The sequence below is a fragment of the Grampus griseus genome (assembly GCF_964374135.1).
Source record: "Grampus griseus genome assembly, chromosome: 6".
In the NCBI taxonomy this organism is placed as follows: Eukaryota; Metazoa; Chordata; class Mammalia; order Artiodactyla; family Delphinidae; genus Grampus; species Grampus griseus.
This window is the reverse complement of record NC_139000.1, coordinates 37912636-37939943: the sequence shown is the minus strand read 5'-3', so window position 1 is coordinate 37939943 and position 27308 is coordinate 37912636.

Here is a 27308-nt window from a genome sequence, read left to right as displayed (position 1 = left end):
GTCTTTGGGTCCTTGCTGTCCTCAGACACTATGTCATTTTTTTCCCCCAATTCCCCAAAGTTAACCTATATTCAGGTATTATCCAGACAGATGTTAATTTCTCTGCTTCACCTTCTCTTTAAGTCTTCCTTTATGTTCTCAGCGTCCTCACCATCCAACTCTGCTGCTATGCTCTGCCTCTAGTTCTTTCTCAACAATGTTCACTATTACACGGGCCACATAGACAAGTAATGTAGTTGATAGATGGAATTTGAACAAAAGGTAAGGAATCTAAGTTCTCCTTTTGGTTCTTTTATTTGCCATCCAAGTGACCTTGGGCAAGGCACTTACCAGCTGAGCTTTGGTCTCCACATATGTGCACTCTGTGCTCCGAGTACTCATGGAGGTGCTTTCAGGCTCCTATAAGACAGCGTAAGTCAAGCAGTATGTTTAAGTGCCATGTGATGCTATTTCTTTAGTGTCAGTACTGCCCCATTGTTCCTGGCAGTCCAGGTGTCCTACTCACTTTCAAGTTACAAAATTGGTGCTTTCTACTTTCAACCATATTATCATTCCTATTGGTAATTATTACACCCCTGACTCCCTTTCCCCCAACCTCAACTCCTCATTCTTCCTGCACATACTGTTCATACCAATAATTTCAAATCACTGAGTTTGCCACACATGAAAATCTGCTTCTTATTCCACCACAGGGCCTTTGCATGTGCTTTTTCTTCTTCTGGAAGCACTCTTCCAACATTTCTTTACGTGGCTGACTTCTTCTTCTCATTTAAGTGTTATTTCCTTAGAGTAGTTTTTCCTAAAACACTATCCCATTTAGCCCCAGCCCCATTACTTTCCATTTCATTACCCTATTTAATTTTCTTCTGAGCACTTTTCATAATCTAAAATCATCATTTACTCTATTGCCTACCTCGTAATTTCTCAGTGCTTAGCATAGCAGATTCAACACATATTTGTTAAAAGAATGAATAGTCCAAAGTCAACTAACGAAGAGGGATGGAATTGGAATTTGAACCCAGACTGTCTGACTCTAAAACCTGTATGCTTCACCACTGTATTCTTTCCCTGCCTCAGCAATTGGGTTATCGGGAAGAAACAGTAAGCTAATATAGGAGACATGCTTTGTAAACTACAAGGGTTAAGTCGATATGAAATAGCAGAGTTATGGCATTCTGTCCATTGTCCTCTGCTTAGATGCCACACACATTCAGACTGTCCATTCATAAGAGACAATGTCATTACCAATGTTAGGGAAGAAAGGTCATTGGCTACGAAGAGTCCTGCTGATATTGCTTTAAGAATTACCGGTGACATCTGTGAGAAATGTTCTCCTCTTTCACTTCCACTCGTGGCCAGTCACTTGCTAATGCTATCCTTATCTTCTACACGACTGACCTTGCCTTCCTTGCTGCCATTAAGGGACAATTTACTTAAAATCTTCCATTCTTTCTTCATTAACCAATCTAACACCTTCTATTTTCAAGGAGATTTTAAACTTCTGTTCGATCCCCAACTACGCCATATCCCTACAGAGGGCTTAGAGTTAAAAAAAAACAAAAAACAAATTAGAGCTAGAATGAACAATGGGGAGTCCTAATCTTAAGGCTCCCTCTTCCATTACAGATGGAAAGAAAACAGAAGCATATAGATTAGCTCCCTGAAATCAACAAGCTAATCACACAACTAGTTAATGGCAAAGCCAGAAGGAAAACCTGGTTCCCAAGTGCTTTTTTCCTAAAACCTGTCGGGTTTGTTTGTTTAAATAGTTTTTAGGTAGAATATCATTGTATAAATTTCCAGTGTGATTATGTTTTAATGAAGAAAAAAAAATTTTACATCCAACCCAAAGTAAGTGTTTATTCTATGGTACGTAAATAAAGTAGCAACCCATATATTTTATCTTTGTATTTGTAAAATCCCTCAAATTTCAAAAGCAAATGGTTTGTTTTGATATCAGTGGCCTAAATTAATGTCCCTTCCCTGTATTCCTTTGAACTCTTAAGCTATAATCAGTATCATTTTAAGATTTGCTAAGGTCAGAATTTCTAAAACAATCTAATACTTAGATATTTGAATAATTCTGTTGTTTCCCAAGCAAAATAGGGAGTATGCCTTTACAACCTACAAATTGCAAAAGTTAAATTTTTATTTAAAGTTATGAATATTTTAGAAAACACATAGCGTCTTCATGCTTTGAAACTTTAGACTCTGCCCTGCTGGTGTCTTGTCTTACAAGGTTAAAAAACTAAAATGAAGACAGTATAGTCAAAGCACAGAATATTTCATCAATTAGATCATAGAAATTAAAAACAAGATTTGTGAAGTTTTCCTTATCTGAATACCTAAATCATTTTTCTCTTATTCAAAGAAAACAAGTGGTAGAGACTGAAAAGGAGAAAAACAAAATTCTCTGGCCTTCTAAATCTCCTTCCAAGGTGTTCTTTTCTGGCCAGGTATACCATATTAGTTTATACGTACCTACCATGCTTTCCACAAGTACTCAAGATAAGAAAGTTTTGAACTTCACCAAGTTCTTTCGTTACACCAAAAAAATATATATATATATAGTTTTTTACTTTTTCCCCCATGATTTTTAATAAATGAAGCTAGTTCCTCCTCTCTGTAGAAAATAGATTATTATGTTTGAGTCATAGATCATTGCTATTAATAATACACAATACTGTTTGGAGCATACTCACACTAGACATTTTCCAAGTTTACAGTGTACTTGAATTTTTCCAGAGGACATTTGTCATTTCTTTCAAGAGCAGGCCTATGGATAATAATTTAATCAAAACTACTACAGTGATTGCTACTCGTACAGAAAATGATAAAGCTACAGGACTAAAGTCCTGATTGCCAAGTCTAAATGGGCACTGCGTCTTTGTTAAGCATTGGGTAATAATGAATACCACATTCTTAAATTTGGAGGAAATTGAAGAAAGAGAATCATTATTTGTTCAGAAACACATTTCCTGATTTTCCTTTCCTCTATTTTATTTACACAAAAATACATAATGAAAATTAATAGTAGGCACATACAGAGAACATCTAATTATGATTCAAGCATTTAAAGAAAAGTCTTATTCTAGGTTTGGGGCCTCTGATATATAATTTTTTTTTAAGTCAAGAGACCAAAAAATATTGGAAAACATTAGTGTTTTTTATGCCTCATTATGATTTCATACATACCAACTGTCAAGTGAAAAAATATTGAGATGATAGTTTCTGAGATATTCAATCTTAATATGTGAACAAGAGCTTATTGGGAGGCAGGTTAGTATGGAAATAAGTGCTCTTCTGTAAAGAAGCTTTGTTTTGAGTTTGAAACTATAAATTATGCTTTTATGTACATAATACTGTCCTACGTTCATCATCTCTAATGGACATAAGGTTAGTACATTGGTAACTATAAAGATGACCCCTCTGGGAATAGTTGGATATGTAACTGGAGAAAGTAAACATCCTTCCTTAAAAGGAAATACAGGGAGTTCAAACTAGGCAAAGAGATAAAAAAGACAGTTTTAGCCTACTATTTATTTGCTTTTGCAATAGCATTCTTTTAAAAATGAACTCAACTTTTAAGTTAGAAGGTGACTTTCTCAAATGCCGATATAAAAGTGGGTCCAAATTAGTACCCACAAAAGAAGAACTCAGCCTTCATTTGTGGTTAATTAAATGACAGGTGATACATGATTGAAACTGGATCTTGTAACAACAAAACATATTTTCTGTTTCAAAGTAAAGCATGTAAAATTCTGCTGCTATCTCACATTGACAAAAGAGAAAGGAAGCTTTAAATCTGTGACCTCTCTTAATGAGTGGTGAAAGATGACATGAGTGGGTAGATTTTGGAGGGGCTAACCCACCCAAAGATGATCCGAGTGTGTTGACAGAATCTCACTAACTCGCTGCCCCGAGACCAGCAATAAACAAGGCTTCCCATGGAGCATGTATAACCACCATAAAAAAGGATTTGTTTCTTGACAGGAAATCGTCCTAAAAAGTTTCTTGTCCCAGTTTAAATATAATTTTTCAGGTTTTAAGGCCAAGTTGCTAAAATTTGTTCCCTGTGAATTTCTTTACAGCAGTAAGGAAGCTGTCTGTATCTACCATATTGAGGATGGGAGTGCCTTTGTTCTGTGGAGTTAAAAGCTGGAGAAATAGACTAAAACTTATCCTAAACTTGGGCAGCTGGAGAACCAAGCCAATTAGAGGGCAGGGACCTACAGTTCAGCTAAGCTGAAGACCTATTTGTCAAGAATATAATTAACTCAGACCAGAAATTATATCTGGGGAGAACAGCTAAATAGGAAGGAACAGGCAATGACTGTGGAGCCAGACAAGTTAGAGGTTAAATACTTGAAATCAGCAAAAAGAGAAAGGAAAATGGAAGTACCATTGCATGATAGCTGAGAGTCAAATAGAGCAGGATTCAATCGCCAACTTTGCCTCTTTCTGCCTGTGAGACTGGACAACTATGGTAATATTATTTGCTTAAAATACTAGCTGCCTCTCTCTACTGCTTCCTTCCTTCAGAGCCTTCTCTGTAGGAGGAGTCCCTCTATACCCACTGATATCAGGGTTGGCCGTGTGACTTGCGTGGACAATAACATATAAGCAGAAATAATGAAAATCATGTCAAGATCCATTGCATGATTTTTTGTCATTGTTCTTTTCCCTCTGCCATAAGAAGGGCATGTTGCATTTGGGGTCTGCTCCCTCAGCCTGGATCTCAGAATAAAGACTTGTGGGGAGAGCCAAAGTCATAAAGGCATACAGCTGACATCATGAGTCTGTGCTGTTAGCCACTAAAGTTTGGGGTCATTTGTCATGACAGCATAACCTGGCAAAAAATGATTTATATTGCAAATTGTATAAATGTCTTTGTGCCTCAGGTTCCTCATCTATAAAATCAGGATTAGGTTATCTTGAAGAGAACATGGGATGATATTTGGATGTTTGGTGTTTTCTTAGCAGAATCTAGCAAGTAGTGGTCATTGTTATTATTCCAGAGGCCCAGGCAGGGAATCTGTGGAAGAAGGGATCAGGAATCCAGAAGAAAGACTAGGCAGGAATTGATGAAAGCTGCAAGGTCAGAGGTCTACACAACTAAATGTGGGGATTCAGCTGGAGGCATGACTAGCAGACTCCAGGTGATGGAGTAGAGGGGCAGCAAGTATGATACTTGGTAGCGAGCCAGCTGTCCACTGAGGCACATGTTTGTAAAGACTTCTGATGAAGACCAAGGTCATCTGAGAGCATAGACAGATCCAGGTTTATGTGGTGAGACAAATATGTACATGGCATAGTGGGAAGTTACTGACACAAGGTTTACATGAGGCAGATTCTTCCAAAATGAACTTATTTGTTCCCAAACAGGTTTTTTCACTCTTAGTGTTACTTGAACACATTATGGTTATGTCTAAAATTCCACAATGACAAAATTCGGAGATAGAGCTTTTATGAAAGCTACATCATTTATGTGTCTAAAATTAATTTAAAAAGAGAAAATGGGCTAGCAGTTCTAAACAGATTTTAAATCTGTTAACACTGAAACTTATACACTTACAATGATAGATATAGCTGGTTTTAACGTAGTGAAGAAAAAGCATCATGTTGCTGCTGATGCTACATCAGTCACGTGGGTTTCTTCCCATGGATTGTTTAGAGGGGAAAAGTGATCAGCTACTTTCCCTTGGTATAGGACAGCTGATATAGGACAACAAGCGAGGCTCACTGGGCCTAACATGTTTTAGTGGGGAGCATATACACTACCACTAGAATGGTCTTACGAAGCCAGAGGGCAAAAGCCAGAAGTCCAAACCAGTCATTTCTTGAAAGTGTTTCCGTGGTTTTCAATACTAGCCTCATTCATACTAGAATCACCTGGGACAATTAAAACTGATCTCAGTCAGTACTCTCAATTAATTAAAAAACAAAACTAAAAACAAAACTCTGGGGGTGTGAACTAGAAATCACAAATAGAAAACAGATAAAACTCCCTAGGTGATTCTAGCGTGCTTCCAGGGTAAGAAACACTAAGTGAGAGGTGGAAAAGTCCAGGGGTGAGGAGGGCCCTCAGGAGTGGGGTGGTTGAGAAACCAGGATGAATAGAGTGATAGGGGGAAGAATACTGGTGCTCAAGCTTCAGCGTACATAAGAATCACCTGAGCATCTTGTTAAAATGCAGATTCTGATTGAGCAAGACTGAGGTGGAGACTGAGCATTTGCCGTTCCTAACGAGCTCCCAGCCCCTGGACCACATTTGCAGTAGCAAGTAACTAGAGTAGACAAGCTGTTCCAAGTGAGTCCTAGGCTACTAAAGCCTGAGTGACAATTTTGAGGCTATATGGGCAGGCCAGGATTGGATAGAACCATGATGGCAGGTGCCAAGAAAGAATATCGTGATTCCTCATAAGTAAAAGGCTGGTTGCCATGGTTTAAATTTATTCTAGGAGTTTCATCAGAGAAGAACTAGATTTGGGTTACCCTGTGGCAGATGATACCCATAGAACTAAAAATTAAACACAGATATGAGCCTTGCAGTGTGGTACAAGATAGATGCTCGATAAAGACCATTCACTTAAGGTAGAGTTAAAGTCGAGGTAGTGTAGTAGTATTAATAGATGATCATGACAGGAACCAATTCAGAAAGTAAGATGAAATGATCTCAAATGGCATTTCCAAACACTGATGTTACTGAGGTCAATTAGTTGAGGCACCCAGCCATGTTAAAAAGAAGTATATTGAATCACATAGTAACAACATTATTTCCTTTTTAACTTTCTTTCAATCCTTCTGATTAGCTTCTGGGAAAAAAAGTTTTAGTTTGAGGTTATATTCTTTAGTAATTCTATAATGCCTGTTAATTACCTGTTTTAACAAAAAGAGAGCAGTCTTCAAGCTCAAAATTCCAGCAGGCAAAAAATATTATTTTTTGTTTTTGTTTTTGTTTTACAATTATATGTGTGGTTACTTTCTATTTCCAGTAATTGGTAGGGTTTTTTTTTCATTTCTGATAGTGATATTTAGTTTTCTTTCAATATAAATTTAAGTAAATAAAGTTATTTTCCTTAAATAAAATATTAGTGACAGTACATATAGTAGTGTACTAATATGACAAAAATTATGAAGGTGAAGTTTAGAAAATCTGGTGTGGGACAAACATGAAACTACATTGAAATCTATGCTGTTTACAAACTTAGGTCCGAGGAAAACATTTGCATTGATTTATTTAGCAAAAACTGCACATAGAATAGCCTTATAAAGACAAACCAAATTTAATCACCAAATAATTGCTGAAACAAGAGGGCAATTTTGAAAATTCAAAGTGTTTTCCTGATTTTACCTTCTTACTTTTTCCGCATGTAAACAGTTTTGTGGGTTCAGTTGAATATCTCAATTTACTAATGAAAAGATTCTAAAAATATAAGGACTGATTTCCAAATGTGTTTTTTTCTACTTGAGGCCCTGTGTACACTCTTTTTTAAGTGGGAATTTATTTTCTTTATTATATTTTTCAAAATGGTGGTTTCTGTCTCAGTTATTTTGTGTCTAGTCATCAAACAGCATCATAGCCCCTTAATACCCAGTTGTGATTTTGGAAATATGACTTTACCCAGTAATTTAGCAAGACAGCTACAATATTTGGTTTAGGAAAATGTACCTGGCCTTGATCGAGTTAATGCAAAAAAATAGATCACAAATTCATGAGACAGAATAGTTCTTAAATGAATTTCAGCTCATATTCACATTCAATTGGACTCCTTTTTTTTAAACCTCAAAAACCACACAATTATACAGTTTCTCCAACTCCCCAGACTTTACCTTCTGCTGCAGTCTGAATGTCTGTGTCTCCTCAAAATTCATACGTTGAAATCCTAATGCCCAATGTGAAGATCATGAAGGTGGACCCCTCATGAATGGGATTTCTGTCCTTATAAAAGATCCTGCGGAGATTCCTTGCCCCTTCTATGAGGTGAGGACACAGCAAGAAATTGGCAGTCTGTAACCCAGAACAGAGCCTTTACCAGAACCAAATCATGCTGGCGCTCTCTTGGACTTCCAGCCTCCAGAACTGTGAGAAATAAATTTCTGTTTTTTCTAAGCCACCCAGTTTATGGTATTTTTCTTAGCCATCTGAATGAACTAAGGCACCTCGAGAGATTGGTTTCACATCAGATTCAGAAATGTACCTGGAGTATTTTGACAAGTGAATCTCCAGGCTTCCTGCTCCCCCTGCATCCCCTCAGTGGATGCTGCTAGAGATGTGGACTAACAAGACAGGAAGTTTTTCCCTTAGGGATCACCAGGATCTTAATATGTCTGAACATAGGCAGGCTGGTGGGGTAGGACCACCTGGTTCGTTTGCATGAGTCATCTCGCCTGAGGATGTTGTTGATAGGAGTGGGAAAGAACTGGAGTCAAAGTGTATTCGTTTACTATTGCTGCTGTAACAAATCACCACAAATGCAGTGACTTAAAACAACAAAAAATTTATTATCTTATAGTTTTGGAGGTCAGAAGTTTAAAATGGACTAAAATCAAGGTGTTGGCAGGACTGCATTCCTTTTGGAAACTCTAGGAGACACATCCATTTCCTTGCCTTTTCCAGCCTCTAGAGGTTGCCAGTATTCCTTGGCTTATCGAACTCTCCCATATCCAAGCAGCAATTATATTACTCCAACTTCTGCTTTCAACTTCACAGCTCCTTTTCTGATTCTGACTCTTCTGACTCTTTCTTCCATGTGTAATAGCCCATCCAGATAACCATGGATAATCTCCCTATTTTAAAGTCAGCTAATTAGCAACCTTAATTCCATCTACAATCTTAATTCCTCCATGCATGAAACATAACATATTCACAGGTTCCAAGGTTACAATATAGACATTTTGGAGGGCCAAAGGAATATTTGGCCCTTTGTGTGGTAAGCAAAATATTATTTTGCTTACCACACAAAGGTAGAGAAAGGATGAGAGGAGACACAGAATTGATCTTAGAGTCTATTCCTTTCTAAGTCACCTTGAATGACCTTAGTGGTTATATGTGATACTGGGAAGAAAGGGAATGTGTTCTAAGATGAATGGATGCGGAAGTATTACTACTTTCATTCCAGTCATTTTGGGGCAGGGGCACAGAGTGGGGAAATACATCTTGTTCCTACTTCCACAGGGAACATATTTGGAAGCCTGAAGACCTCCACAGGCTGGATTGCCATCTTTGATTCATGAATCATTGGTACCCCTACAGGGGCAGAGGAACAGCAGGGGTTGCACAATGATGGGCCTCAGAAGCAGTGACAAGATACTTAACTGGTTTTTATAAGTATTGTGACAGCTTAGCCATAGACCACAGCAGGAAGCACTAGGAAATAAAGCAAGAACATGAACTAGTTTGTTTATGAGACACTTCTGGAACCTTCCAGAAATAACTACAAGACTATTTCAGGGCGTCGAAGACCAAAAAAAAGACAAAAAAAGCAGGCAGAGTGAAAGCTGTAAAACAGGACTTATTATGTTAGTATGGTCCCATTTTCACAGCATCCTGGGGCATCCAGAGGAAACTTAGATTATGTTCGGGAGGTAGAGGCTCAAACAGATGGCTGGAGATGGCTGATTTTGATTTTGTTTTAATTTTATTTCAATTGACAATTTAACTCTTATCTCCCTCGCCAGATGCTTGATATACTGACTTACATCAATCTGATGGGCTTAAATTTGACAGTGGTTTCTTGACTTCTTTCAGAATTAAGGTCTTATACCTATGGTTCTGTGCCTGGAGCATTTCAAGGAGTTTGGATGTCCTGGGGGGTGCTATAGTGACTTCCCAGATCCCTCCTTCAAAACTGAGGCATTGGGCTTCCCTGGTGGTTCAGGGGACACAGGTTCAACCCCTGGTCCGGGAAGATCCCACATGCCATCAAGCAACTAAGCCTGTGTGCCACAACTATTGACCCTGAGCTCTAGAGCCTGTGAGCCACAACTGCTGAGCCTACGTGCCGCAACTACTGGAGCCCACATGCCTAGAGACCGTGCTCCGCAACAAGAGAAGCCACCGCAATGAGAAATCCGCGCACCGTGAACAAGAGTAACCCCCACTCGCCACAACTAGAGAAAGCCTGCACACAGCAACGAAGACCCACCGCAGCCAAAAATAAATAATTTAAATAAATTAAAAAAAAGAAAAAAACTGAGGCATTCATTTCACCAGTTTCCAGGTTGCCTGCTAGCAACCTAACAGCTGAACTCCAGTCTGTGCACAGTTCATACTTCCTCCCTGGAAGTAGCCCATGTTGAATGACGGGTCCTTGTGGAAGTACAAAAGCCTGCCTACCTTGTCCCATTTTGGAAGATCTGTGGAGGGCTGTCCCAGCTTCAGAGTACCCCTTGGCATTGTTTGAGGTCTCTGTTGTGCTCTACGACAGTTCAGCATCTCCCTCTGCCCAATCCTTATTTCCTCACAGATGTTGTTCCTGAGAGCATGCATTTCCTGTGCGCAAATCTCCTCTGAGAGTTTGTTTTCCAGGGAACGTGAACTAAGAGAATTGGTGTGAAGATTTGTCTAAGGAGGTGGATCACGTATTGGTTGACTGGCAGTGAGAACCCATCGCTAGTCATTGATGGAGTCCTGGGAGCGCTGGCATGCAGTAGTAGTACAAATATTAAAGCTTTCACTAGTGGTGAACTGAGATGGGATATGGATATAAGGAAATGCCCTGGTGGGCTCAATTTCCTCAGGCATTTGAGAGGTTCAGAGGAACTGATAATTAAAAGGACAATGAAATTGGAAGGCTTTTGCTGAGTGCAGTTAAGAAGCTGAGAAGGACAATGAAAGACAGAGATGATTAATCATCAATTTAAAACAAAGTGTGAAAAGTTAGAGCACCTACACGGCAGCATTTAAAAAGACTCTCCTGAAGCTGGAGAGTAGAAAAGGTGAGGATTGAGCCCAGTATTTAATTACAAGGGTAGCAGACAGTGCTCTAGGGATGGTTGAATTCCCAGGCTTAGCAAGACTTCTGCATAAAGGTCAGGACGCTGGTGGAGAAGGAGTGGGAGCCTGAGGCTTCAGATGGAACATCTGGGTCAGTGCACTAGGAAACCTTGAAATCCCAATACCCCTGAGTCATCTGGGCCTGCAGAAGTGGCCTACTGCTTTCTATTAAGGCCTAGCGTTCTCTCCTTCAGGATATATTTCTACTTCCTTTCCTGGCCACCAGACATTGGCATCTTGGTAAGAAACAAAGACACATGAACACTAGTAGGCAGAAGATATGCTATATGAAAACCCAGGAATACCTTGGAGATATTGTGGGTTTGGGTCCAGCCACCACAATAAAGTGAATATTGCAGTAAAGTGAGTCACACAATTTTTTTGGTTTCCCAGTGCATATGAAAGTTATGTTTACACTATACTGTAGTCTATTAAGTATGCTAGCATTATGTCTAAAAAATGTACATACCTCAATTTAAAAAATACTTTATTGCTAAAAAATGCTAACCATCATTTGAGCTTCAGCAAGTTGGACTCTATATTGGTGGAGGGTCTTGCCTCGATGTGGATGGCTGCTGACTGATTGGGGTGTTGATTGCTGAAGGTGGGGCAGCCATGGCAATTTCTTAGAATAAGACAACAATGGAGTTTGCCGCATCATTGACTCTTCCTTTCAGGAACAATGTCTCTGTAGAATGCAATGCTATTTGATGGCATTTTACCCATGGTAGAACTTCTTTCAAAATTGGAGTCAGTCCTCTCAAACCTTGATGCTGCTTTATCAAGTAAGTTTATGTAATCTTCTAAATCCTTTGTTGTCATTTCAACAGTCTTCACAGCATCTTCACCAGGAATAGATTCCATCTCAAGAAACTACTTTCTTTGCTCATCCGTAAGAAGCAGCTCTTCATCTATTAAAATTTTATCATGAGATTACAGCAATTCAGTCACATCTTCAGACTTCACTTCTTTTTTTATCTGTTAATGTTTTTATTTAGAATTTATTGTTTTCCAACTTTTTAGTTGCGCTAAAATATACCTAACATAAAATTTATTACCTTTACCATTTTTAAATGTAGAATTCATTGGTATTAAGTACATTCATATTGTTGTGCAACTATAACCACTATCCACTTGCAACAGATGCTTCATCTTGCAACACTGAAAATCTATTCCCATTAAAAAATAATTTCTGATTACCCCACCCCCTCCAGACCCTGGCAATGGACTTCACTTCTCATTCTAGTTCTTTTTCTATTTCCACCACATCTGCTCCACCACTTCCTCAACTGAAGTCTTGAGACCCTCAAAGTTATCCATGAGCATTGGACTCAACTGCTCCCCAACTCCTGTTAATGTTGATATTTGGACCTCTTTCCCTGAATTACAAATGTTCTTAAAGGCATCTAGAATGGTTAATCCTTTCCAGAAGGCTTTCAATTGACTTTGCATGGATCCATCAGAGAAATCATTATCTATGGCAGCTATAACCTTATGAAATGTATTTCTTCAATAATAAGAGTTGGAAGTTGAAATTACTCCTTGATCCATGGGTTGCAGAATGCATGTTGTGTTAGGGCATAAAAACAACATTAAACTCATACATCTCCATAAGAGCTGTTGGGCAACAAGGTGCATTGCCAGTGAGCAGTAATATCTTGAAAGAATCTTTTTTTTTCTGAGCAGTAGTTCTCCATAGTGGGCCTGAAATATTCAGCAAACCATATTGCTTAGGACTTGCTGGATCCTTTAAAGTCTTTGCTTTGCACATTGTTAAGGCAGGTACAGAACAGCCTTTAGTTTAGAACTAATGTAGCTTTAGTACTAAGACAATGCTTTTCTGTAGTCTCTACTTGACGCCTGTGTATTATGAGAACTTTCACTCTGACTGATGCCAACATAAACTATTCACAGTCCTACGTGAACTCCTAGAATTGTTCTCAAGTTACATATCACCCAGCACTTTTGTATGCCTTGTCCTTGACTTTTTTCCTTTAGCACTTATTACTATCTTGTAAATTACATACTTTTTGAAATTTTATTGTTATTCCTTTCTGTGTAAGCTCTGTTAGGGGAGAGAATTTTGTCTGTGTTATTCACTACTATTTAACTAGCTTTCAGAATAAAGCTTGACTCATTATAGATACTTGATAAATATTTGCTGTGTTAGTGAATGATTGAATTTTCTCTTAATTAAGCATACCCTTATTATTCTCCATTTCTTGAAATCCCTGATATCTACTTTAATGCGTTATTACTGATACACAGTGGTAATGATGTTGCTCATGAAGCTTATTTCAAGCATGGCTATCCCATTGTCCTCATCATTGCATGTTGCAGATTGTACATTGCACAAAACTATGTGATGACATTCATGTTTGTGGTCACCTTAGATTAGTAGTTTTATTGCTCTAATTTTCCAAGGGTTGGCAGTAAATGTCTTAGGAATTAATGTGCCCATTTTTAATAGCGGTAGGGCTGTCATCAATGAGGAAACATTCATATCTTGTAAGGCCCTCAACCTCTCTTTTCCATCCTGGTGGGTTTCAAGATATTTCTTATACTTTTCTCTTATCCTTGCTTCCTTGGATCAGCACCTGGTTGAAAAAATACTGAACCAGGTTGAAAAATATTCATTTGTACATCTTCTTCTTGATGCGATAGCTGGAAGAGGCACTCAACATGATGATTCAGTAACGAAGAGTTCCAGGTTACCGCAGAGCAGACCTGTGGCCTATGCTAAGTTATCTTCTTCACGTAGCCTCCTGCCCTATAAGGTTGCTTTGCATAGACAGTGCCTGGAAAGTGTGGATGTTTGTTGAGTCAGTGCACCATAAGCCTAGGGCAGAGTTCAGTTCCTCTGATTGGAAGTGGGGGTGGGGGGGGTGGCTTAATGAAAGAATCATGGATTTTGAGTCCAGAAAGACCTAGTTTCAAATCCTGGGTCTAACATCTAGCCAAGTATACGGCCTAGTCAATTTATTTAATATCTCCAAGGCTGTTTCTTCATCTGCTCTACAAAGATAAGTGCCTCACAGAATTGAGACATCTAAATGAGGTAACACATAGAATATACAGCTCTCGATAGATGAACAATAAATGCTATTTCCCACTCACAGTGTAAGTATTCATAGGCTAAGTTACCCAACAAAAAGTTGGTAAAGTCATAGAATTATACAGTATAAGAAACTGGTCACATGTTTTTGTCCAGCTCAACATCTTTAGTGCTATAATTTTCTCTATAGTATCCACATCAATTGGCACCCAGTTTCAAGTTAAACATTCCAGTGATAGGAATTCCCCCTCCCTTCTGAGATAAGCAGCCATTGGAAAATTGTGTTGTAAAAAGAAATTGATCAGAGTAAGGAGAGCTCAACTATTGGTCCTGCCTTTGCTTCCTGTAACTTCATGGAACAGTGCTAATCCCTCATCCAAAGGATTCTTCCAGATATTTGCAGGAACCTAATTAGGATCCTTTTGAGTTATCTCTTTAACACATAGAATATTTATACTCCCTTAACCTGCGAATGGGATATAATATTGAGCCCTGTCACCATGGTGTTGTATCTCTCCAGTCTGTCTTTGGACTTCCATTATCATTTCTGTATCCCCAGTGCTCTCTTGTTATTAATTTCCCAGAAATCCCCTCTTCCCCTACACATAGGCACCCTCTGACATTCCCATTTTAGTATCATCCCATTACAGACACATCTCTCATACTCCCTTTTATCAAAACTGACCTATATCATTTTTCATTCTCTTAAACTCTGAGGTATTAGTATTGACACTTTTATAAATATCTGCATCTTGACAATCTTCCATTTCTTACCTAAGGGAATGAGTAATCTGGAATTTTAAGGACAGTGAGAAAGCCAGTAAGGGAGGCCCTACCAGCCATGATACTTCTTGGCATCTGCATCTTGACATGGACCTCTGTGTGTTCAATTTCAATAACCTGTCTCTGGCTAATAACTATTTCCATGGGCATATCTGTGTGCTTGTGTTGAGGCACTAGCAGGCAAGAGAGAGACAAAGGTGTGTACTAAAGAAAGAGAGTTAGGCACCATGATTATTTTTGATCAAAGAGGAGATTTCAAATAGAACTGTCTAAGGATCCTCCTAAAACAGGAAACCAATAAGTATATCTTTATCCCAAAGGCCTATAAATAGACATTGGCATTAAAATAACTTCCTAACTTGACTTAGTGATTGTCATCAACATTTCTTGTAAGGATTAAACTAATATAGTGTGGGTTAAATAACATTGAGCCTAAATACTTTTTAATCCCATTGATTTCCCTCATTCTTGCTTTTGAATTTACATTTTTAAGTGACATTTAAAGGTGCATATACTTAACAGCATTTAATTTTTTTAAATATCAGCGATCCTTTGTATAATGAAATGGTGCCCAAAATAAAGAATGAAAAGAAAAGCATGTTTGGTATTTTAAAAGCTAGTGACAATATATGGCAGAGGGATGCAAGGGGTGGTAGGAGTAGTCTGAACTATTAAAGACAAGGTAGGCTGTAAATGAAGAGCACAGACTGAAGTAGTGAGTTGCAGTGACCCTGTGCATTCGAAACCGATTTACCAGCCTGAACAGTCTCTAGGAGCTGGAGTAGGTTGATGTTCAGTGAGTCCGAATCACAAGACTAGTATCCTTGCACAGCCATACGCAAGGCAGATCAGAACTTCGTACTGTATTTCAGCACACTTTCAGCCCAGATCTCTAAGCATTTTGGAAACATTGCTTCAGTCATCTCTACAACCTTCTGTTTGGGGAATTAAGTTACAAATATTATGGGGCCTGTTCTACACTTGAGAAAGCTGAATTACAGGAAGGTTAAGTAGCCTGCTAAAGGTCAGAAATTGGTAATAGAGATCAAGTGCAGACTAGAGGGGACCCAGCAGTAGTTCCCAGGATAACTCAGCAGTGTCACTGCAGAATCCTTTCAGTGATTTCTCTGTGTTATTCCCCTGGGCAGCAAATTCACAAGTGCTAATAGGAAGCTTCTATGAGGCAATTGTACAGGCAGGGTCCTTTCTCTAGGGGACAGATACTATGCTGTTACTTTAGACCCTTCTCCTACATTTTCAAAGAGGCAGAATTAATGACAGAATTAGCTAACATTGGATACACCTCATCTTTAAAGTCATACACACCACCTTGCAACACAGACACCCACAGTTCAGAAGCGCTTCTTGAAGAAGTTTATTGCAATGCAAGAAAACTCTTGGGCTTTCTGAAGCCATAGCCTAGATATAGTTTCTTTTCCTTCAAAGAGGAAACTTGAGAGGGAACATTTAGAATAGCTTCACAATCAGTCCTTTCTGTGGACAAGTTTTGGCTTGAGAAACTTCAAAATGTCCTCATTCTGTCGTTATCTTCATCTCCATGGAAATCTCTAGAGCTTCATATGAAGGAGATTGAGGCATTTTTGTGGTTTCTCATACTTCAGCTTTCTTACTAACTGGCAGTCCAATGGGTTCACAAGAAGGGGAGGAAATGGAAAGGAAAGTTGGAATTGTGCAGTTACTCCCTTGGGTGAGGCTCATACCTGTAGCAAGTTTAAGACTTTTCAAGTCTCTTTGCAAGGGTGAAAAGAAGATTAGAATTATGTGCAGGTTTCTGATCCAGTCATTTGCAAAGTAGGTGACACTGTTTCCCAAGATTTTAAACTTTTGATATTAGCCAAATTTTAGATGTGTCTTTATAGTTTTCTGAGTAATATTGGCAAGTCATAAAGTTCTTTCCAAAGATGAGAAATACTGTATTTCCTTAACCACTCAAGAATGTGTATTTTCTTTGAATACATTGCTACCTTGAATGTTTACAATATTATGCATATAATAAAATCAGGGGGGACCTTCAAGATGTTAGAGGAGTAAGATGTGGAGATCACCTTCCTCCCCACAAATACATCAGAAATACATCTAACATGTGGAACTCCTACAGAACACTTACTGAATGCTGGCAGACCTCAGACTTCCCAAAAAGCAAGAAGCTGGCAGACCTCAGACTTCCCAAAAGACAAGAAGATCCCCACATACCTAGGTAGGGCAAAAGAGAAAAGGAAAAACAGAGACAAAAGAATAGGGACGGGACCTGTACCTCTGGGAGGGAGCTGTGAAGGAGGAAAAGTTTCCACACACTAGGAAGCCCCTTCGTGGGCGGAGACTTCGGGGGGCGGAGCGGGGGAAGCTTCGGAGCCACGGAGGAGAGCACAGCAACAGGGGTGCAGAGGGCAAAGCGGAGAGATTCCCGCACAGAGGATCGGTGCCGACCAGCACTCACCAGCCCGAGAGGCTTGTCTGCTCACCCGCCGGGGCTGGCGGGGGCTGGGAGCTGAAGCTTGGGCTTCGGAGGTCAGATCCCAGGGAGAGGACTGGGGTTGGCTGCGTGAACACAGCCTGAAGGGGGTTAGTGCGCCACAGCTAGTGGGAGGGAGTCCGGGAGAAAATCTGGACCTGCCTAAGAGGCAAGAAACCATTGTTTCGGGCTGCGCAAGGACAGGGGATTCAGAGCACTGCCTAAATGAGCTCCAGAGACAGGCGCGAGCCGCGGCTATCAGCTCGGACCACAGAGACAGGCATGAAACGCTAACACTAATGCTACCACCAAGAATCCTGTGTGCAAGCACAGGTCACTATCCACCTGCCTCAGGAGCCTGTGCAGCCCACCACTGCCAGGGTCCCGTGATCCAGGCACAACTTCCCTGGGAGAACACACGGTACGCCTCAGGCTGTTGCAACATCACGCCAGCCCCTGCCACTGCAGGCTTGCCCCGCATTCTAGTTATAAGTACCATACACCCCCTTCCCCTCAGCCTGAATGAGCAAGAGCCCCTTAATCAGCCGCTGCTTTAACCCCCTCCTGTCTGGGCAGGGAAGAGATGCCTGAGGGCGACCTACACGCAGAGGTGGGGCCCAAACCAAAGCTGAACCCCAGGAGCTGTGCGAACAAAGAAGAGAAAGGGAAACCTCTCCCAGCAGCCTCAAGAGCAGCGGATTAAATCCCCACAGTCAACTCGATGCACCCTGCATTTGGTGGAACACTTGAATAGACAGTGAATCGTCCCAAAATTGTGGTGGTGGGCTTTGGGAGCAACTGTAGCGTTGGGGTTTGCTGTCTGTGACTGATTTGTTTCTGATTTTTATGTTTATCTTAGTTTAGTATTTAGCACTTGTTGTCATTGCTGGATTTGTTTATTGGTTTGGTTGCACTCTTCTCTTTTTTTAATATTATTATTTTATTTAATAAATTTTTTCTTTTTAAAATTTATTATTATTATTATTTTCTTCTTTCTTTTTTTTTCTCCCTTTTCTTCTGAGCTGTGTAGCTGACAGGGACTTGGTGCTCTGGCCTGGTGTCAGGCCTGAGCCTCTGAGGTGAGGGAGGCAAGTTCAGGACATTGGACCAACAGAGACCTCCCAGCCCCAAGTAATATCAATCAGCCAAAGTTCTCTCAGATACCTCCCTCTCAACGCTAAGACCCAGCTCCACCCAATGGCCAGCAAAATCCACTGCTGGATGCCCCATGCCAAACAACTAGCAAGACAGGAACACAACCCCACCCATTAGCAGAGAGGCTGCCTAAAATCATACTAAGTTCACAGACATCCCAAAACACACCACCGGATGTGGCCCTGCCCACAAGGAAGACAAGATCCAGCCTCACCCAGCAGAACACAGGCACCAGTCACCTCCACCAGGGAGACTACACAAGCGACTGAACCAACCTCACGAGAAACAATGGGAACTATGAACCTTCAGCCTGCGAAAAGGAAACCCCAAACACAGTAAGTTAAACAAAATGAGAAGACAGAGAAATATGCAGCAGATGAAGTAGCAAGTAAAACCCACCAAACCAAACAAATGAGGAGAAAATAGGCAGCCTATCAGAAAAAGAATTCAGAGTAATGATAGTAAAGATGATCCAAAATCTTGGAAATAGAATGGAGAAAATACAAGAAGTATTTAAAAAGGACCTAGAAGAACTAAAGAGCAAGCAAACAATGATGAACAACACAATAAATGAAATTAAAAATTCTCTAGAAGGAATCAATAGCAGAATAACTGAGGCAGAAAACGGATAAGTGACCTGGAAGATAAAATAGTGGAAATAACTACCACAGAGCAAAATAAAAAGAATGAAAAGAATTGAGGACTGTCTCAGAGACCTCTGGGACAACATTAAACACACCAACACTTGAATTATAGGGGTCACAGAAGAAGAAGAGAAAAAGAAAGGGGCTGAAAAAATATTTGAAGTGATTATAGTTGAAAACTTCCCTAACATGGGAAAGGAAATAATCAGTCAAGTCCAGGAAGCACAGAGAGTCCCATACAGGATAAATCCAAGAAGAAACTGTCAAGACACATATTAATCAAACTACCAAAGATTAAATACAAAGAAAAAATATTAAAAGCAGCAAGGGAAAAGCAACAAAAAACATACAAGGGAATCCCCATAAGGTTAACAGCTGATCTTTCAGCAGAAACTCTGCAAGCCAGAAGGGTGTGACAGGACATATTTAAAGTGATGAAAGGGAAAAACCTACAACCAAGATTACCCAGCAAGGATCTCATTCAGATTCGATGGAGAAATTAAAACCTTTACAGACAAGCAAAGGTTAAGAGAATTCACCACCACCAAAGCAGCTTTACAGCAAATGTTAAAGGAACTTCTCTAGACAGGAAACACAAGAAAAGGAAAAGCCATACAAAGACAAACCCAAAACAATTAAGAAAATGGTAATAGGAACATACATATCGATAATTTCCTTAAATGTAACTGGATTGAATGTTCCAACCCAAAGACAGAGACTGGCTGAATGGACACAGAAACCAGACCCATATACACGCTGTCTCCAAGAGACCCACTTCAGACCTGGGGACACATACAGACTGAAAATGAGGGGATGGAAAAAGATATTCCATGCAAATGGAAATCAAAACAAAGCTGAAGTAGAAATTCTCATCTCAGACAAAATAGACTTTAAAATAAAGACTATTACAAGAGACAAAGAAGGACACCACATAATGATCAAGGAATCAATCCAAAAAGAAGATATAACTATTATAAATATGTATGCACCCAACATAGGAGAACCTCAATACATAAGGCAAATGCTAACAGCCATAAAAGGGGAAATTGCCAGTAACACAATCATAGTAGGGGACTTTAACACCCCACTTTCACCAATGGACACATCATCCAAAATGAAAATAAATAAGGAAACACAAGCTTTAAATGACACATTAAACAAGATGGACTTAATTGATATTTATAGGACATTCCATCCAACAAACAACAGAATACACTTTCTTCTCAAGTGCTCATGGAACATTCTCCAGTATAGACCATATCTTGGGTCATAAATTAAACCTTGGTAAATTCAAGAAAATTGAAATCGTATCAAGTATCTTTTCCGACCACAATGCTCTGAGACTATATATCAGTTTCAGGAAAAAACTGTGAAAACTACAAACACATGGAGGCTAAACAATATGCTACTAAATAACCAAGAGATCACTGAAGAAATCAAAGAGGAAATAAAAAAATACCTAAAAGCAAATGACAGTGATAACATGATGACCCAAAACCTACTGGATGCAGCAAAGGCAGTTCTAAGAGGGAGTGTATTATAATACATTCCTACCTCAAGAAACAATAAAAAGCTCAAATAAACAGCCTAACCTTACACCTAAAGCAATTAGAGAAAGAAGAACCAAAAAAACCCAAAGTTAGCAGAAGGAAAGAAATCATAAAAATCAGATCACAAGTAAATAAAAAAGAAATGAAGGAAACAGTAGCAAAGATCAATAAAATTAAAATCTTGTTGTTTGAGAAGATAAACAAAATTGTTAAACCATTAGCCAGATTCATCAAGAAAAAAAGGGAGAAGACTCAAATCAAAAAAATTAAAAACGAAAAAGGAGAAGTAACAACTGATACTGCAGAAATACTAAGGATCACGAGAGATTATTACAAGCAACTATATGCCAATAAAATGGACAACCTGGAGGAAATAGACAAATTCTTAGAAAAGAGCAACCTTCCAAGACTGAACCAGGAAGAAATAGAAAATATGAACAGACCAGTCACAAGCACTGAAATTGAGACTGTGATTAAAAATCTTCCAACAAACAAAAGCCCAGGACCAGATGGCTTCCCAGGTGAATTCTATCAAACATTTAATGAAGAGCTAACACCTATCCTTCTCAAACTCTTCCAAATATAGCAGAGGGAGGAACACTCCCAAACTCATTCTACAAGGCCACCATCACCCTGATACCAAAACCACACAAAGATGTCACAAAAAAAGAAAACTACAGGGCAATATCACTCATGAAAATAGATGCAAAAATTGTCAACAAAATACTAGAAAACAGAATCCAACAGCACATTAAAAGGATCATACACCATGATCAAGTGGGGTTTATCCCAGGAATGTAAGAATTCTTCAGTATATGCAAATCAATCAATGTGATACACCATATTAACAAATTGAAGGATAAAAACCATATGATCATCTCAATAGATGCAGAAAAAGCTTTCAACAAAATTCAACACCTATTTATGATAAAAACCCTCCAGAAAGTAGGCATAGAGGGAACTTACCTCAACGTAATAAAGGCCATATATGACAACCCCACAGCCAACATCATTCTCAATGGCGAAAAACTGAAACCATTTCCTCTAAGATCAGGTATAAAAGAAGGTTGCACACTCTCACCACTCTTATTCAACGTAGTTTTGGAAGTTTTAGCCAAGGCAATCAGAGAAGAAAAAGAAATAAAGGGAATCCAAATTAGAAAAGAAGAAGTAAAACTGTCACTGTTTGCAGATGACATGATACTATACATAGAGAATCCTAAAGATGTTAACAGAAAACTACTAGAGCTAATCAATGAATTTGGTAGAGTAGAAAGATACAAAATTAATGCACAGAAATCTCTCATTCCTATACACTAATGATGAAAAACCTGAAAGAGAAATTCAGGAAACACTCCCATTTACCACTGCAACAAAAAGAATAAAATACCTAGGAATAAACCTACCTAAGGAGACAAAACATCTGTATGCAGAAAACTATAAGACACTGATGAAAGAAATTAAAGATGAGACAAACAGATAGAGAGATATATCATGTTCTTGGGTTGCAAGAATCAACATTGTGAAAATAAATGACTCTACTACCCAAAGCAATCTACAGATTCAGTGCAATCCCTATCAAACTACCAATGGCATTTTTCACAGAACTAGAACAAAAAATTTCACAATCTGTATGGAAACACAAAAGACCCCAAATATCCACAGCAATCTTGAGAAAGAAAAACAGAGCTGGATTAATCAGGCTACCTGGCTTCAGACTATACTATAAAGCTACAGTAATCAAGACAGTATGGTACTGGCACAAAAACAGAAATATAGATCAATGGAACAGGATAGAAGTCCCAGAGATAAACCCACGCACATATGGTCATGTTATCTTTGATAAAGGAGGCAAGACTATACAATGGAGGAAAGAGCCTCTTCGATAAGTGGTGCTGGGAAAATTGGACAGCTACATATAAAAGAATGAAATTAGAACACTTCCCAACACCATACAGAAATATAAACTCAAAATGGATTAAAGAACTAAATGTAAGGCCAGACACTATGAAACTCTTAGATGAAAACATAGGCAGAACACTCTATGACATAAATCACAGCAAGATCTTTTTTGACCCACGTCCTAGAGAAATGAAAATAAAAACAAGCAAATGGGACCTAATGAAACTTCAAAGCTTTTGCACAGCAAAGGAAACCATAAACAAGACGAAAAGACAACCCTCTGAATGGGAGATAATACTTGCAAATGAAGCAACTGACAAAGGATTAATCTCCAAATGTACAAGCAGCTCATGCAGCTCAATACCAAAAAAACAAACAGCCCAGTCCAAAAATGAGAGGACAACCTAAATAGACATTTCTCCAAAGCAGATATACAGATTGGCAGGCCATCATCAAAAAATCTACAAACAGTAAATGCTGGAGAAGGTGTGGAGAAAAGCAAACCTTCTTGCACTGTTGGTGGGAATGTAAATTGATACAGGCACTGTGGAGAACAGTATGGTGGTTCCTTAATAGACTAAAAATAGAACGACCATATGACCCAGCAATCCCACTACTGGGCATATACCCTGAGAAAACCATAATTCAGAAAGAGTCATGTACCACAATGTTCATTGCAGCACTATTTACAGTAAGCAGGACATAGAAGCAACCTAAGTGTCCATCGACAGATGAATGGATAAAGAAGATGTGGCACATATATACAATGGAATATTACTCAGCCATAAAAGGAAACATAATTGAGTTATTTGTAGTGAGGCGGATGGTCCTAGAGTCTGTCATACAGAGTGAAGTAAGTCAGAAAGAGAAAAACAAATACCACATGCTAACACATATATGTGGAATCTAAAGAAAATAAATGATTCTCAAGAACCTAGGGGCAGGACAGGAATAAAGACACAGACGTAGAGAGTGGACTTGAGGACACAGGGAAGGGTAAGGGTAAGCTGGGATGAAGTGAGAGAGTAACATGGACGTATATACACTACCAAATGTAAAATAGCTAGCTAGTGGGAAGCAGCCGCATAGCACATGGAGATCAGCTCGATGCTTTGTGACCACCTAGAGGGGTGGGATAGGGAAGGTAGGAGGGAGGCGCAAGAGGGAGGGGATGTGGGGGTATATGTATGTGTGTAGCTGATTCACTTTGTTATACAGCAGAAACTAACACAACATTGTAAAGCAATTATTCTCCAATAAAGTTGTTTAAAACTAAATAAATAAAAAATAAAAGTTCCAGATCTGGAGGGGGAAAAAAAAAGTAGAAAATACCTGACTGGCTGTGGCCACATAGTCAAGCTTGTTTGGGGTGAGAAGAAACAATGAAATTAGTGTCCAGAGCTGGCTTGGCGTTTGGGAGTTGGCTGACTGATACACTGCGTTTCTAGTCAGTTCGAGTATTTACAGGGACATGAAAATTACCTAAATTTCGGTTTGCCGAGGTAGCACTCTAGGTCAGAGAGGCTTCGCCTTAGACCTAGAAAATTATATTAACAATACAAATAAAACTAAAACTACTTTCAGGATAAAAAAAGAAAATCAACAATTACTATTTATTAAGCAACATACTAAACTGTACAAAATATATATATATATACACATATATGTATATAAATTATATATGTATATGTAAAATATATATGTATATAAGTTCCATATATAAAGCATATATGTATACATACATGCATATACACACATATGAAATCTTACTTAATAGTTCTAACAACGCTTCATTTTAATTACTATTATTTTTATTTTACCTATGAGGAAAAGGAGACTCTAAGAGACTCATGGTCTCACAGCTATACATTGCTGACAGAATTGTCTGAATGAAAGCATGAGGTTAAGTTTAAAACAAACAAACGAAAAAAGATGCAAGTTTTTGTCTATGTACTCCCTCACACAATCTGGAGAGAGAAAAGCACTAGGAAAGAAAAATCATTATCTAACTGCACTGTCAGATTATCTGGTTGGCTAGAACTGTTAGGCCCAATTTTCTGATGAAGACTCTGAGGCCCACAAGAATGCATATTGCTGCCTATGAATTGTTTAAAATCAACCCGGTGTTGAATAGCAGCATCAGGACTGTGGGAATCTGCTCATTATGTGCCTTTCTTTATCACTTAAATTCATGGAGGGAAAATCATGTCATTGAGGTCGTAATCCCGTAAGCAGTGTAGAATTTTCTTAGAATGTGACATTTGTACTCCAATAATAAGATGGTATAAATCTCTCCATGTCGATATACACAAGTAGTAGGCCTGAGAAGTGCAAAAATACCCATGGAAAACATAGCAATAGAATCCTGATTGATGGGTCAGAAGTGTTAAAACATTTAAGCAGTAGCATTAAGCTTCGCAGAGTTCAGAAAACATTTTCTGCCTCCTCAATCCTTAAGGCTTTGGAAATTGGGGGTTTGAATGACTTCTTGAGTCAAAATGTGGTTCCTCTAATCCTCCAGATTCCATTACAAATTCAGAGTCATCTTACGCTGGAACTCTTCATTTCCTTGACAGGCCAGTCTGTCTCCCCTGTGCCCACTCATCTGTAGATGGGCTGGTAGAGCCACTGAATATCTCCCTACATATTAAGCAGTAGGTAGGTAGGTAAAGTAAGTAGGTAGATAGATGATTGATAGACTGATAGATTGATAGGTAGATTGAGAGCTTGGTAGATCGATAGATAAATCACACTTCACATTTCTGGATCTAATATTGAGTTGCTGTAACTTTTTTTTTTTTTTTTACCCCAGTAGACTCAACAGCTAATGCATTTTCTCACTGTATGCCTTGGTCCTCTCACAGCAAGGCTTTCATAGCGAGGTTTCAGAAATCCCAATTTACCACCATTTGGATTATCTGCATTTCACCTGGCTTCTCCACTCAGATGCATTTTTAGGCCAAGAAGCCAGCAGTGTTATTCTTTTAATTTTATATGCCCACAGAGCTGAAACATTTGAAGTGCAAGCGTGGGACCGTGTACTTTTCAATTAGATGTTGGCACATACAGACACTCACAGATACTAACTGGCACAGACCAAACTACCATTCACTTAACTTAATGGATATACTCTAATGGCATGGCCCATGGTAGAGCAATATTCAAGCCTTGAGAAATGTAGAAGCAGTGGAAATTATAGTCCACAGCATGACAAGAAGGCCTTTAGAAAGGTTGTGCACCATTAGCTTATTTCAGAAATGAAGAATGCCAATTGGATTAATCTGCCAGATCTTGGCAGGACATTGATACCAATTGCCTTTTGTCACTATTTATTTACCTCTTTGTTTCCTTAGCTATGGAGGAGCAGGTGCTTCTTATAGGAGTCAATGAGTATTTGTACTAAAGCCTTTTTACTTGAGAAAGCACAGGGCGGTGAGTCCTGCTTCCCTCTTTTCCTCTTGAACCCTATGACTTTTCAAACTTCAAGTCCTTTTTTTTCACACATAAAGTTTCTCATTAAATATGCTAGGTCTTTGTGCAGATTGAGATTTCTTTGGGTCTTATAACTACAAATCAAAACTTTCATCTATTGGGATTATTATTTGCAAATTTCTAGTAGTCATTTTTATAGTCTATGACTATGGGTGTTATTGTTCCCTTTCCATCTTATAATTTCAACTAAATCGAGCAATGAAAATTTTATAGTGCATCCCTAATTGTGCACCAGACTGGAACTGTTCATACAAATTCCAAGCAATTATAAGGCTTTCTGGGAAACATTGGCAGCAAATACTGGATTAAATGTTTATAACAGCAAGCCAGATGGGAAACAGAGATAAGGAAAATCTCATGGAAACTGATTTTTTTCCCCAAACCGCAACACTATTTTAAATTAACCTAGCCATGGGGAAGCATTTTCACATTGTTGACCAGTAAAGAGGTTTTGGTAAGTAATAGCAGTTAAATTGTCAGAATAGTTTTACAGAGCCATAACCCTTCGTGTCAACTGTGACTGATGTTACAGAAAGAATCCATATAGACAGAGTTGATGAATGAGACTCCAAAGATATATTGGAGAATGCAGATATTGAAAGTGGATGCTTTAAAGTTAAAAATGTGCTTTATATTATACTGAAGGTTGAAAAAAATCATGTGGAAATGTTTAGCTGTACTTGAAACTGTTCGACATGGAGACTGTGGTGCACATATAGTCACCTTACTCATGCTAAAAATACTTTCACTGCTTGATCAGAGTTAAGGCTGCCATTTTTACAGATAAAAATCTTTCTCTTAATGGAATTGGGCAATAAGTGTCTCACACCCATTTGAGCTCATGCTTGCTTCTCTAATGTGATTTACATGATCTGAAAGTTACCGAGGTAGATTTATAGGGAAGGTAATAACACTGAAGTTTCAAGTTCCCTCACTCACATGGGCACCTAGGTGCTAGGGCACCTGGAAAGTTTCCTAGCAATATGTTCACATTCTCATATGTTTTTAAAAGTTTGTGAGGGAAGATATTGTAATTGTAGTTGGTTAAGACTACTGTCTCTTCCCACTCTGATTTTCCTTCCCTCACTTCCCCCTTGTTGAGTGGCATTGGAGTAGCCATGAGCATATCTGAATTACGGCTAAGTGAAAGTTAAATCTGAGAGACATTTACTGGGTTTAGTTGGATATATTTATGTGAGATATGGTCAGCTCCATGTATAGTTAAGTTAATGCTACTGTCCAAGCTTAGAAATGG